Genomic DNA, 13,069 nt, shown 5'->3' with positions numbered 1-13,069 from the left:
GGTTCACCGTTCCGGTACCGGTTTGATTCAATAACAGTCGACGAGGCGCTCGGGTTTGGCTTGCGTTCCTGAAAACCTTCTGCTGCTTACGTCACGTGTGCTTGTGCACAGGATGTACCCGTAGCACTTTCTCTCTCTGTCTCCCTTCACCACCTTCTTGTTTCTTGGGAATGGTGATACGCGACCAGAATTTACAATAAACCCATGTTCCCTGGCCCTTTGCAACGTCTTATCCTGTTGCCGATTCGGGCTAACGGGAAGATTGGATCGGATTCTTTTTGCTCGCACGTTTCCACTCTATTCACCGGCATGCCTTCTTTCTTCTCGTTCGCTCTCTCTCTCTCTCTCACTTCACACTCCATTTCCCACGGTTGGGTTGTTTCACCCGGCCAACCTGCAATATGCTACGGGTGCGGTAGATTGTAAGCAGCTTCCACAGGCACGGTGGCACGATTTCCTGCATCGATTTTTTGTTTGGTCCTCATCACAAGAGCATGTCTTGCTTTGCAAAGTATCGAAGTGGGCGGCAGGGAAGGTCCCGCGGTACAGTGTACTTGAGCCCTCTTGAGGGAAAAATGGTGACAACAATGTGTTAAGCAGGCGCCAACGTGCCAGTGAAGCAACATAAAAAAAAAAATCCGACCGAGGGCCAAACACGTGGTGCGCGCCTCGATGCTCCAGGGGCAAAGTGAAAAATCGTATCAGTAACAAGTGTGTAAGTTTGCATAAATGAGACACTTGAATTCGGTGTAAATTTCGCATTCGAATCAGATTTTTTTCAGGACCTCACCCCAACACCGAGCGACTCGTTTGACGTTCGTAAGTGTAAGCGTTGTGGCTGGGGTGACAATCGTTAGCATGGGGCAAGTCATTGTGATGCGAAACCAAGGGCAAGAATGTAAAACGGAATCATTGCGCACCCTTAGGTGGGGAGAAAATGGAAATAACAAGCAGCACGGCTGTCGTGCAGGTGTATGGGTGGAAACACATATTTGGAGGAACAGAGCAACAAAAAAAAATCCATTTCCTTAACGGAAGATTAAAATGGTTCCGAAAAGGCGCTGGTGAATGTTACCAGATTGTTTCGTCGATTCTCGGTGTCATGTGAATTGATTTTTTGCCATCTTTGTTTTGCTGTAGGAAACATCGATTTCATTAAGGCTTAAACGTTTCAGAAAAAGGATCCGAAAAACACGGCTTAAGTTATTTTATGCATGAGCAGCGATTCTTAACTTTGAATTTAAAATCGGTTCTAGTTGAAAGTTTATCAAATATTCTGATTATTGCGCTTTCTCCTTCGATGTCCTCCGATCTGTTTTAACGATTTACTCCACTCCATGAATGTTTGAGGCATAAGTTCTTAGATTGGAAAATTCAGGAAATGCCCTAAGACTTTTTGTGGCTTTATTGCTGTGATTGTGATCCAGGAGCTTCAAAATACCTCTACCTAGGATTGGCCTCAATTTGATGATTTTTGTTTTTGATCCTTAAATTTTCAACTTATTTTATATGATGATCTGTCAAATCGTCTCGAGCAAGTAAGGTTTGGTATCGGCTCCACTAAAAAACGTAAAAAATTGTGTGTAAAATTATTTGTCCGTTGTGCTTCCCTGCATCAATCGTTTGTTTGTGTATCATTCTATCCATGCTTACCATCTCCTTGCTTTAACGGTTGTTGTTTGTGTCCTAATTTGGTCGATTTTGTTTAGCGTCGCTCAGCTGTTTGTTGTTGTTTATTCCGTGGGCTTGTGTGTTGCGCTGTGTGTGTAAATGGCTCCTGTGTGTTCGGCCTGTGCAGCAGATGCCTCCGTGGCCAATGATGTGCTGTGCTGCTGTTTTTGTGATGCGGTTTGTCATAGAAGCTGCGCCTCAGTTCCTGACGCCGTTCTAGAATGCATCAGCCCTTACCAAAATGTCCACTGGAGCTGTTCCACTTGCACGGTAACCGTTGAAAACCGCCGCAGATTGCCCACGAAGGATGGTAGCTTCCAAGCGGGCTTCCAGACGGCGTTAGATTCCATTGTCTCGTCGCTCAAAGATGCCATTCTGCAGCCTCTCACTAGTGAGATTCGCTCTCTGCTATCTCCTCGGAAGGCCGGCTTAACTCATGTCTCTCACCAACCAGGTACTGATCATGGTGCGCCCACCTCCTCTCCGATCAGGCTTCCTCCTATCCTTAGCACCGACCGTCCTTCTTCCTATGCCGCGATCGCAGGACAAACCCCCGCTCCGAGCCTTGTCGGAATATCGGGCACAAATGCGGTGACGTCACCTAATCTAGTAGCGACTCAAGCGCGCAATCCTCGCAGATTTTGGTTGCACCTCCTTGGAGTTGCACACCATATCACGACCGACCAAGTGAGAGCATCGGTGATACGCCGTCTCAACACCGAGGACGTGCTCGCTTTCTCTCTCTTGGCTAGAGGTGTTGATCCAGCTTCTCGACGCTCTCTATCTTTTAAAGTGCGTGTTCCAGATTCCTGTCGTGAGTTGGCTCTCTCCCCTGAAACGTGGCCTGTTGGCATCCGTGTGAGAGAGTTTATCACCGCTACTCATCACGAAGCAGTTAGACGTCCACCGGCTCCATACAATACTCCTGTGTTAACAGTTAGTAATTCTCTCATCGCCGCTCGACACCGTCGTAGAGAGGCTCCCTACATCGACCGCACTCAGCCTCTCCACAGCACACCTTCCTCTCCTGGACACAGTTCGGACTTGACGCTGATCCACGCTACACCACTCACTTCACTTCCTCATCCCGCTCCCCCTAGTAAGCGTAAGAGAGTACTAACTTGTAGTCCCCATCAGCAAACATTGGACCAATTCTTTCGTGCATAATTCGGCGCCCAGGAAAAAAATTTATGCATACTATCAGAACGTGCGGGGTCTCCGCACGAAACTCATTAACTTCCGCCAGGCCTTTGCTGAATCTGACTATAACATATGTGTCCTGACCGAAACCTGGCTTGATGATTCGATCCCATCGTCGCTTCTTTTCGATGAAAACTTTATCATCTATAGATGCGACCGCAATAACAGGAATAGCAACCTTTCGCGTGGTGGTGGTGTGCTTATTGCATGCTCATCACAACATGCGGTCTCGTCGATCTCGTCACCATGCGCATCGTTGGAGGCGGTGTGGGTTCGCATCAACCTGGGGACCTCGCACCTGTACCTTGGAGCCATCTACATTCCGCCATACAGCAGCTCATCCTCATCTGTAATTGATGATTTGATGGAGGGCATCGGTGTAGTCCTGGGGCGCATGCGATCCGAAGATAAAATTATGATTTTTGGCGACTTCAACATGCCGGGCATCTCGTGGACTGCTGATCCCCATAATAAACTGTGGTTTTATCCTTCCGATTTTAGGCAGCGGGATACGACGTTCATTGACGGTCTGAACTTTAACAACTTGAAGCAACTCTCAGGGGTAACTAACGGTAACGGACGTCAACTGGACCTGATATTTGGCAATTCCGCTGCAGCCGCGATCTGTGATTCAGTACACCGAGTGCCTTTGACGATTATTCCCGAGGACGCTTATCATCCAGCATTGGAGACGTGCATCACCGTCTTCGCGTCGCCCTCTGATCGTCCGTCTCGTTTAGTTTTGACGCGTGAGCTGAACTTCAGGAAGCTCGACAACAGAAAATTTACTCGTCTCATCTCGACATACGACTGGAGCTCCCTGGACGCTGCTCCTAGTATTGACGAGGCAGTAGCCAAGTTTACGTCTGTGATTTTGTCTTTCCTCTCCCAGTGTTGTCCCTTTCGTACCCCTCCTCCAAATCCCTTGTGGTCAGATAGACACCTTCGTTCACTTAAGGCGGATCTTAAGCGTGCGCTTCGTGCGTATCGGATGCACCGCTCCACTTTTCACCTGCGTGTCTTCAAATACGCAGCATCTGCTCATCGCAGTTATAACAGGATCCGCCTTCGTACCCATAACGCGCGCATTCAATCCCATCTTTATACAAATCCTAGGTCATTCTGGAGATACGCCAATAGACAACGTGGATCCTCCGGTATTCCAACAAATATGTCTTTGGGCGATTGCTCTGCTTCCTCCCCGTTGGAAATATCTAATTTGTTTGCGCATCACTTCGAGGGTCTTTTTGTTGATCCGACCCACTCTACCGCGTCTCTTGTGGCCGGGCTCTCGAGTGTTCCTCGGGACTATATTAACGCTCACTCGGTGCATATCGACGAACAGATGGTGCTCACTGCACTTTGTCAGCTTAAGCGCTCCTTCTCTCCTGGTCCTGACGGCATCCCTTCTTCCGCACTCATTGACGCTAGAGAGGTGATTGCTCCTGTGTTGATTCGCCTATTCTCTAGGTCGGTTGATACGGGAGTTTTTCCCTCTCTTTGGAGATCAGCTTGGCTGATCCCAGTCTTTAAGAAAGGTTGCCGGACGTCCCCCTTAAATTATCGAGGCATCTCCATCCTCTGTGCAGCGTCCAAAGTCCTCGAGTCTGTAATCTACTCTTCTATCCTTCCTATTGTTTCCCCGTTAATCCCATCCTCCCAGCACGGTTTCGTGCCGAGACGCTCTACCCTGTCGAACCTTATGTCGTTGATGATCGATCTGTTTCCGCACACAGCCGCTGGTAGGCAGGTTGACGTCATTTACACAGATTTCAAAGCTGCGTTCGACTGTTTGTCGCATCAATTGCTTATGGCAAAGCTCGAGCGAATGGGTTTCGGTGGAGCCCTTCTTCTCTGGCTCTGTTCCTTTTTGAAGGACCGGTCGTACAGGGTAAGGGTCGATGGGGCTCTGTCGGACCCGTTCATCAGCAAATCTGGGGTTCCTCAGGGTAGTGTCTTGAGTCCTTTATTGTTTTCACTCTTCATCGCCGATTGCATTCAATCGCTTCCCCCTAACGGTTGTTTGTTGTATGCCGACGATGTCAAGTTTTATCTTCCTGTGTCTTCGTCCCGCGACTCCCGCTCCCTCCAATCCCACATAGATGCTTTCGCTGGCTGGTGCATATCCAACGGGCTCGTTCTTTGTGTCTCGAAGTGCTGTGTAATTTCGTTTGGTCGCTCTTCTTCCAAACATATACACCAGTATCGGCTCTACGACTCAACACTTCCGCGAGTTTCCTTGGTCAGGGACCTTGGGGTGTGGCTGGACGACAAATTGTCCTTCGAGCCGCATCTCAACTCGGTCCTTGAGCGGGCTAGCAAGGTGTTGGGTCTAATCGCTCGTATGTCCACTGATATTCGAGACCCGTTATGCCTGAGAGCGCTGTATTGTTGCTGGGTGCGTCCCATCCTGGAGTACGCCAGTGTTGTATGGTCCCCCGCTGGTGTCACCGCTATGAACAGGTTGGAGAGGGTGCAGAGGAAATTCACGCGGATAGCCGCTAGACGTTTACTGAACGACCCCAGCACAACCTTACCTTCTTATTCGGAGCGGTGCCAGCTACTGGGTTTGGTTAAGCTGGAAGATCGTCATGGTCATGCTCGCAAGTTATTTATTGCCAACATCCTACTTTCCAACATTGACTCCCCCGCCCTTCTGGCAGCTATCCCTTTATATGTCCCCTCCCATCGCTTACGCGTACGTCCTCCCCTGCTTATCCCTTTTTGTCGTACGCGGTTTTCCCAGAGCGATCCATGGATGCGCGCGTTACTAGCATTCAATTCGGTTGGTGATCTGTTTGACCACAATATCTCCATTAATTGTTTCCGCTCCCGTCTTTTGTCTTCTTTATCCTAAAATCTGTTTTTCTTTTCCTCACTAGCCATCTCTGTCTGCTCCCTATATCCTCCTTGTGTGTCATGTATGTTTAGTTATAAGATAAATTGACTTTGTAAAGCCCTTGAGGCAAACAATTTGAATAAAGAATAATAATAATAATAATAATAATATATTTATTAATTACTACGGACATATGCCGTATTGTCAAATAAATTGCCATGTCTATAAGAAAAAAAATCTAATAATCACTTATTGATCTTCAGAAAAATGGACTATGTTGGACTATGTAAGAGCTCCGACGAAATCGCCGACGTTCAATCACACACTTCATAGCTCAGAAAGTCTTGAAGCGAAACTGCACCGAAGGTTCAATCTAGCATTCTCCTAGTTCCTTGTAACCTTAAAGCGTGCTTATAAGGCATAAATTTCAGCACAGCAATCGGACGCCTTTTTGAGCTGATAAACCAGCTAACCTGATTGAACTGGTCCAATCAGCAACTCTTAACGATTTTTTCATTACAGCTCTTTTGTAAGACTTTTTCCAATCATTATAGAACCAACTCATTGATACAGTCATAAACAAACATTTTTTTTAGTTATACATAAACCACCTGAGGAGTTAGCTCAAATTGATGCTGATTTTTTTAAGGTTACCAAACAAAAGGATTGTTTAAAAACAACTTAATAATTCATTCATTAAATTTAATCCTAAAAATATATGTATTAAATATTACTGAAATAATGTTTAGTCCTAATGAGGATGTAATAAATTAAAGGAATTTTCCACAGTTTGGTTTGTGACACAAGGCATGAAAGACAAACCCTTGTTTGCAACCACAAGGGTGCTAGTGAGCAATGAGAAATTAAACAAAAAACAACGTGGAACCAGGTGTTAATCCATACCATTTACATTCTCACAGGCATAACAAAACATGCTTTCTACTGCTACACAAAACCCAAGCGGCCTCTCCAGTCTTCACAAAAAGCGTAACTCTTATCGTGGAACAATTTGAAAGTAATTTTCCTGAATAAAAACAACCCTCCCTGCGCCCCGCTCATTACTTGTGGTTTTCCCGCACCGAAACATGCCCTGTTCGGGAGCTGTTTTCCATTCAAATGACTAGATTACGGTCTCATTATTCTCATCGTCGCCGGTAAAGGTTTGTTTCACATGCAAATTTGTACCCACACGCAAACCAGTTGCCGAGGCGAAGGCTGGGGACCCCATTTATTCGATGTGTAAATTCCAACACTGTGCTATCTTAATGCTCCGACAATGTAAACCTCCGGCGTATAAGTCATCCGTCCAGTTTTCCAGCTCCCCCATCCGGTCACCAAAATTTGGCCGTCACCCAGCCGAGTTGGTCGTGGGGCGAAGTGTTGTGGCCTGTCAGAAAATAATTACCCATTTCTCATTTTCTTCCCGATGAGCGTCAACCAGGAATCGAGCAGTAAAACTACGGAGCCCACTCACACACATACACACAATCACAGCTGCTTCCCCCATTTGCGTTCCAGTTGTTGGCGATGGGAAATTAAACAGAACAGTGCTTCCTTTCTTCTGTGACCGGGTTGATTTATCCGCTCACTTCTCTATCCCGCCCAGCTCGAAGAGTAAGCTTCACTATCCCGATGGGTATTAAGGGGCAGCTAGAGCCACTGGTGTCGTGACAATGTGGTTCATCGGTGTACAGCCGTCACCCATCATCGGCGACGCTATGAAAAGGTATGAAAGTGTATGACCGATCTAATGAACCACCAGGCGCCTCCATTGCATTGGCGGCAACAAATTGCCAGTGCGTGTGCGTGCGTGCATGTGTTAGATGGGGGGTGAAAATGTTATTTCAGGATCTGTTTGGAAAACGATTACGGTTCGGCTAGTTTGCTGACATAAGCTATTTCGAACGACCTTGGCACGGTGGTTGCGACGAGGAATTTAAGGGCAAACAATCTGCTTGACGTGTACAAGGGTTTTTCCGGGCTCGGGCGGTTCGAGCGATTAACAGTCAAAGTTATTTTCAGCGCCCTTCTGAATGCGAGAAGATGTATCACCGATACGCACTAGCGTCACCCTTTGCCCCCCGTTTGCTGGATGTGCGCTGAACTGTAAAATAAAGGGCAACGACTGGCAAAGGTCTTCAGAAACAAACGCACACCCAAACACTGTGGAAACAAACACCGTTTGACCCTTTTTGTGTGACAAATTAACTTGCCAGGCATTAGAGAAAACCTCCAGCCCGGGATATAGCCTATCGTGATGGAAGTTTTGGGATTCAAGTATGTATATTGTATCCCAGGCGCTCAGTTTCATAGTTGCTCCTCCTTCATCTGTTCCATCTGGTCCTGGCGGAAACTGGCCCTGGCTTAACTGCCTTAAATCGCGAGCTTTTTCCCCACTGTGCAGGACGCAAATGACGCAAACACAGGTCAAACAAAGAACAGCAGGCAATGGGCAAAGAATAATAAACATTTGCATCAAAAGAAAACTGTCTGACTGTTACTCCCTGCAAGTGTTGCTGTTTGTCTGTCGGTCTGTTTTGCAGGACCCATCGTGCTGCCCTGCTTTCCGTCGACCGCAGCATAATTGAGATGAACGTAATGGTCATAAGCGATGGTAGCGACGGTTTTTTTCCTTCTCCAGCGGGACGATACAATCGCGAAAAACGATCTTAATGATGGTCGCTTCCCACAACAATAGGACCGTTTATTGTGTGTATTTGCCCTTACCGGGAATTGGCGCGAGTGCATCAATTTTTGGTAAGCACTGTCCCATAACAATACAATCAAATAATATTTTCATACAAAACATCATTCGCTTAGGTAAGGTAATTTGATGAAGGGAAGAAACCCAATCAAACAGCTCTCAAAAAAGGAAGATATCATGAATCCTGGCTGGTACTTCATTATTCTACTCCATAAATAAAACTATTTTCCCGTGAAGCTAGTGAGGAAAAATGACTGTAATTTTTCTCATTTGATTATCAAACAATTCATGTGATTAAGTCGGCGTTCTTTGCCATCATCGTCTACGTGTTGAGCCGTGCAGTTCTTCCAACAGAACCGTTACCGCTCGTGGGTAATATCTCAATCAAAAGCGGACCAAGACACAGCCGGGATCAAACAAAAAAACACACACACACTCACAGCACTCACACTGGCTAATGGCATCATGAATTATAGCCTCCAGGAAGTACGATTCTTCCCGCAATGCGACGCCAAATTACCCACCCACCGTACTTTCCCGACCGAACCGTATGCAACCGTTCCGTGCTACTGATGCCTTCGTTTGTGGGGCTGGACTTGTGACTTGCCCGGGACTACGATGAAGTGTGGCCGTCGCACTAATGAACCTCGAGCCTTGATCCGTAATTATGTGCGCCGAGTGTGGTCAGGAAGAGAGCACAGAGACATCTTGCCCGGTTTCGGGATCCAGTGTTTGAGGTCCTCAGCGCGGGAACGCAGGATCCAGTCGACCGCACAACAGTTTATGAAATAGCACGTTTGCGGGATATAACACCGTAAATCGCGTATCACCAATCTGCAACCGGTTACCGGCACACTAATCACACTGCCCGTCGACGGTCAATTGACACGACCGGGATGAGGGCTTAATAAAGGCGAAGAGAAGGAAGAAGCAGATAGGAAGGGGGGGATAGTTTGGTTGAAGAGAGAGAGAGAGAAACTATTGAAAGGAGACTATAAAAAAGGAATCACGAGTGGCTCCGGCCGGTCCAGCCGGGCGTCAGAGTCAGCAACAGCCGGATGGGGGAAAATCGCGGCGGTGACTCATGGGTCGGGAGGGCCCTTCCGACCGTTGAAAGGACCGGAAAAGCGCGCTAATTAAAAACAACATCAAAGCGTGCCATGGTTTCAATGAGTGGGTCGCATAGTCACCGCACCGCACGTTGTTTTGTTTTTCCTTCGCAGTTTTCCTTCTGTTTTTTTTTTGCCTCTTCCTTCCACTTTTCGTTCTGTCAGCGTGGAGCCCGCTTCGTGCTCCCTGCTGTGGAGGCCACCGGGATTCTTCGCGTGGCGAACCGTTTGAGTTGGGATTTGTATTGCTGCGTTGGTTTTGGGCTGCACGGTTTGCCCGGACTCGGGTCTGACGGACAGGGAAACCCAGAAACCGCTTTTCACCGCTCACTGCGTTCATGTTTTTTGTACCTTGATTTGGAGGTATTATAACCACACACAAACATACACGTATAATCGCTCTCGCTCGCTCTCTCTCTCTTTTCCTTCTTGTACGCTTTCATTCGCACTGTACCCAATTTTCCTGTGCAAAAATTGATTTTTCCTTCTCAAAAAAAAAAAAACGAAAAAAACTTGGTGAAAATGAAACAAAATTTCCCACGTCAGGCAAACACCTACAAAAAAAAAAGGTTCCCTTCTTACCGGTGTTGCTCCCGGGGTCGCACAGTATATTAGGCATTTTATGTGCGTTCGGCGTTCGGACCGATGGCGGTGTTGGCCTGGCGTGAACAAGCGGATAATTTAGCCTGCCCGTTTCGAAAAGGTGCTCATGTCCGGTTTCGGGTGTGTTTTTTGCTTTTTCGGTGGACCAGCACACCACACCGGCAGCTCAAATGGGCGATTCGGCTTAAGGAGACCATTAATTCACCTGTTCCACGGTCATCGTCAAGGCGAACCAGAGCGATTAAAGCCGGAGCAACCTACCTGTGGTTACGCGCACGATCGCGTGTTTGATGTTGGTTTTGTTTCTTTAATTTTGAGGTGTGGAAATTCACTCACACTTCCAGGCTCGCTCTATTTTACAGATCTTATCCCAAACCGTACGGACGAATGAAGGTAGAGAACAAGAAGCGAAAATGATTTGTGACGAGCTTACGGTGAGTTTTGTGACAGCTTGTGTACTTTGGCGCTGGCCAGGATCACACAACATGGGCTGGGTGCAAAATGCAGAAAGGAAAACACGTGGAATGGAATCTCAGCCGTCAGCCGGAGAGCACCGTAAAGTACAGCTTCCAACTTAAGGTTTTGTTTGAAGCAAAAGGAACACTTTTCCAACCTGTGTGTTCTCGGGCTCAGATGCCTTTTTTTAGGGGAAATCTTTTTCTTCTTCTACTGTTGCCTGTGTGTTTTGGTAGTATTTGTCTAGCCGGTGACAAGGCAGCAACCGATAAGTTAAATAGGATGGAACAGAAGTAACTCACAGCTAAAAGGTTTCACTCGCTACTACATTTGCTCCATTGCCGTCCATACCCGGGCATGACCTCAGCGGCATTACGATCGATCGCGACCACTGCCGTGTTGCGTGCCGTTGTGTAGATGTTGCAACATTTAAACTGACATTATTCATCGTGCCCACCCGGTGGTGGGACGCTGCTTTTGACATTTCGGTACCGCACGGGTTTTAGTGGAGATAAAAAAAAGATTTGGAAAAACGCGTCAGGAAACCCATTTTTAATCCTTTCCGGGGGAGCAATGAGCGTTGGTAGTAAGTCGCTGGTAATTTTTCAAAAGGGTTTTACGTATTGCACGAAAATAGAAATGAGTTTTAATGAATAGATTTTCTTACTTCAAATACTTTAAAGATCTGTGTTCACATTTGAGTATCATTGTTAGCAGAAAATCGTTGATGTCACCTTTTCCTTCGCTCTGAAAACTGTTTCAATTTACGAATTCCTTGGAGCGTTTCCGTTTGATTACACCACGCACAACTTCAAAAGCCTGAAGTTAATCCCTTTCGAATGATTTTCTTATAATTTTCCACCACAAAACGGTGCTAGGAGCACGGCTAGCACGTTCTCTGCGTCTTCGGCTTCCGATCACGGAACACATAAACATACATGAACTGGTGGCACACATACACTCGCGCACACACACACACATGGTGGGGGGCGGTTCGTTCACACGCCACTAAACTGGTGTGGCCTTAATCCGTGACTGCGCTAATTGAGCTTTGTTATGGTATTTGGCCAAATCGGAACGGTGGCGATGACTAATTTCCCGGACGCACTTCCGGTCACCATCGCACATTAGCCCCCTCCATTGGCTTTCCGTTGGCACTAGCTAACGCACACCACACCACTTATGCCACCTGGCTGGTGGTACACGCACCTTTCCTTTTTGTAGGAGCAATGACTCCCAACACCGTTTAACTCGACAGGTTCGACAGGACGATTTTCTCGGTTTTCATCGGCGCACAAAAAGCAAGCTGGCCAGTACACCGGAAAAAAAGGGTTAGGTAAGAGACTTGAAGCACCCGTGAGACACACTTGCTAAATGGATACCGGTGCTAGAGGCACCACACACACACATACACTGACACGCACACAAACACATACACAGAAAAGCCACCCTTCGCAAGGTGCTTGTCAGTTTGTTGCTGGCCCCATCGCAACGTTTTCCGACGTCGCACGTTAATCCGACTAAAAATAATGGCAAACTGTGTGTGTGTGTGTGTATCGCAGAGGCCAGACCGTGACCTGGCACAAATGCGTCCTGGCTGGTAGATTTACACCAAAAGAGAAAAAGAAGAGGGGGAAAAAACGGCCCCGTCGTCGTACCCTTTTTCTGTCGACACTTTCTGGCGTATCGGTTACGCAGTGAAACTTTTCCTAGCGTTCTGCCGCGTCAACGGATCCGGCTCGGTGTACGGTTCGGACAAAACTAGAGCACCTGCCGTCGGGCACGCAAACCGAACGCCGAACGGTGCGCGAACGGTGGACCGAACCGAACCCCAACGAACGGTCCGCGAGAACTGTCAAAGTTCGTCCGTTTAGCGTGGAAAACCCTCCGAGCCGCTCTTTGGTTCGGGTGGTTCGGGAAGCCCGATCCCCGGTGGGAAAGGTGGACAGTTTTCGCATCCTTGAACGCGAATTTTCCACACGAAACGAGAGAGAGAGAGAGAGCGTAAACTGTGAGAGCCGAGCGTACGCAACGGCACGGATAATCGCGCTGCTCGAAAAAAGCGGGACGCGTCTCTTTGGCTGTTCCGCTTTCGAGCAGTTACTCTCGTAGATGGCTTCATGGTCATCCCGGCTCTCTCGGTCCCAAATTATACAACTAACCAGTAGATGATGGAGATTGCGATACTTTGATGCGTGCTTGAGGCAATGGTAATACAAAAAGCATTGTGAACGCATTTGTTGCTTCACGTTGTTCGAGCTGTTTTTAAAGGATTGAAAGAAAAGCTTATGGGGTTCTAGTGCATCAAAATGCATCTGAACGAACAAAAGAAATGTTAACAGTTACAGATTCCTGCTCTTATTAAATAGTACATAGTAATATAGAAGTAAAATTTAAGAGCGAGAATGACACTTCCCATCTGGATATTGAAGTTTGCTGCCCAAGTTATAAATGGCAACATTTATAATGAGACTACGTTAGCCACTT

At 47.2% G+C, this 13,069-nt stretch overlaps 1 protein-coding gene across 2 annotated transcripts in view; it reads right to left on the bottom strand.

Annotated features, from left to right (window-relative positions):
- LOC118502680 overlaps positions 1-12,384 on the bottom strand; it is a 160,303-nt gene extending 147,919 nt beyond the window's left edge. The window contains exons 1-2 of one of the 2 annotated variants that reach the window (XM_036035189.1): positions 12,241-12,384; positions 11,792-11,888 (exon numbers count right to left, since the gene is read on the bottom strand). The gene's annotated coding sequence lies outside the window, so the exon portion shown is untranslated. The remainder of the gene's footprint in view (positions 1-11,791; positions 11,889-12,240) is intronic. The other variant, XM_036035188.1, reaches the window with a different exon arrangement.
- Positions 12,385-13,069: the final 685 nt, after the last annotated feature.

Source organism: Anopheles stephensi, chromosome 2 (genome assembly GCF_013141755.1).
Source record: "Anopheles stephensi strain Indian chromosome 2, UCI_ANSTEP_V1.0, whole genome shotgun sequence".
Classification (NCBI taxonomy): domain Eukaryota; kingdom Metazoa; phylum Arthropoda; class Insecta; order Diptera; family Culicidae; genus Anopheles; species Anopheles stephensi.
Note: the sequence above shows the minus strand (reverse complement) of the source record. Positions and strands in the feature narration are given on the sequence as shown.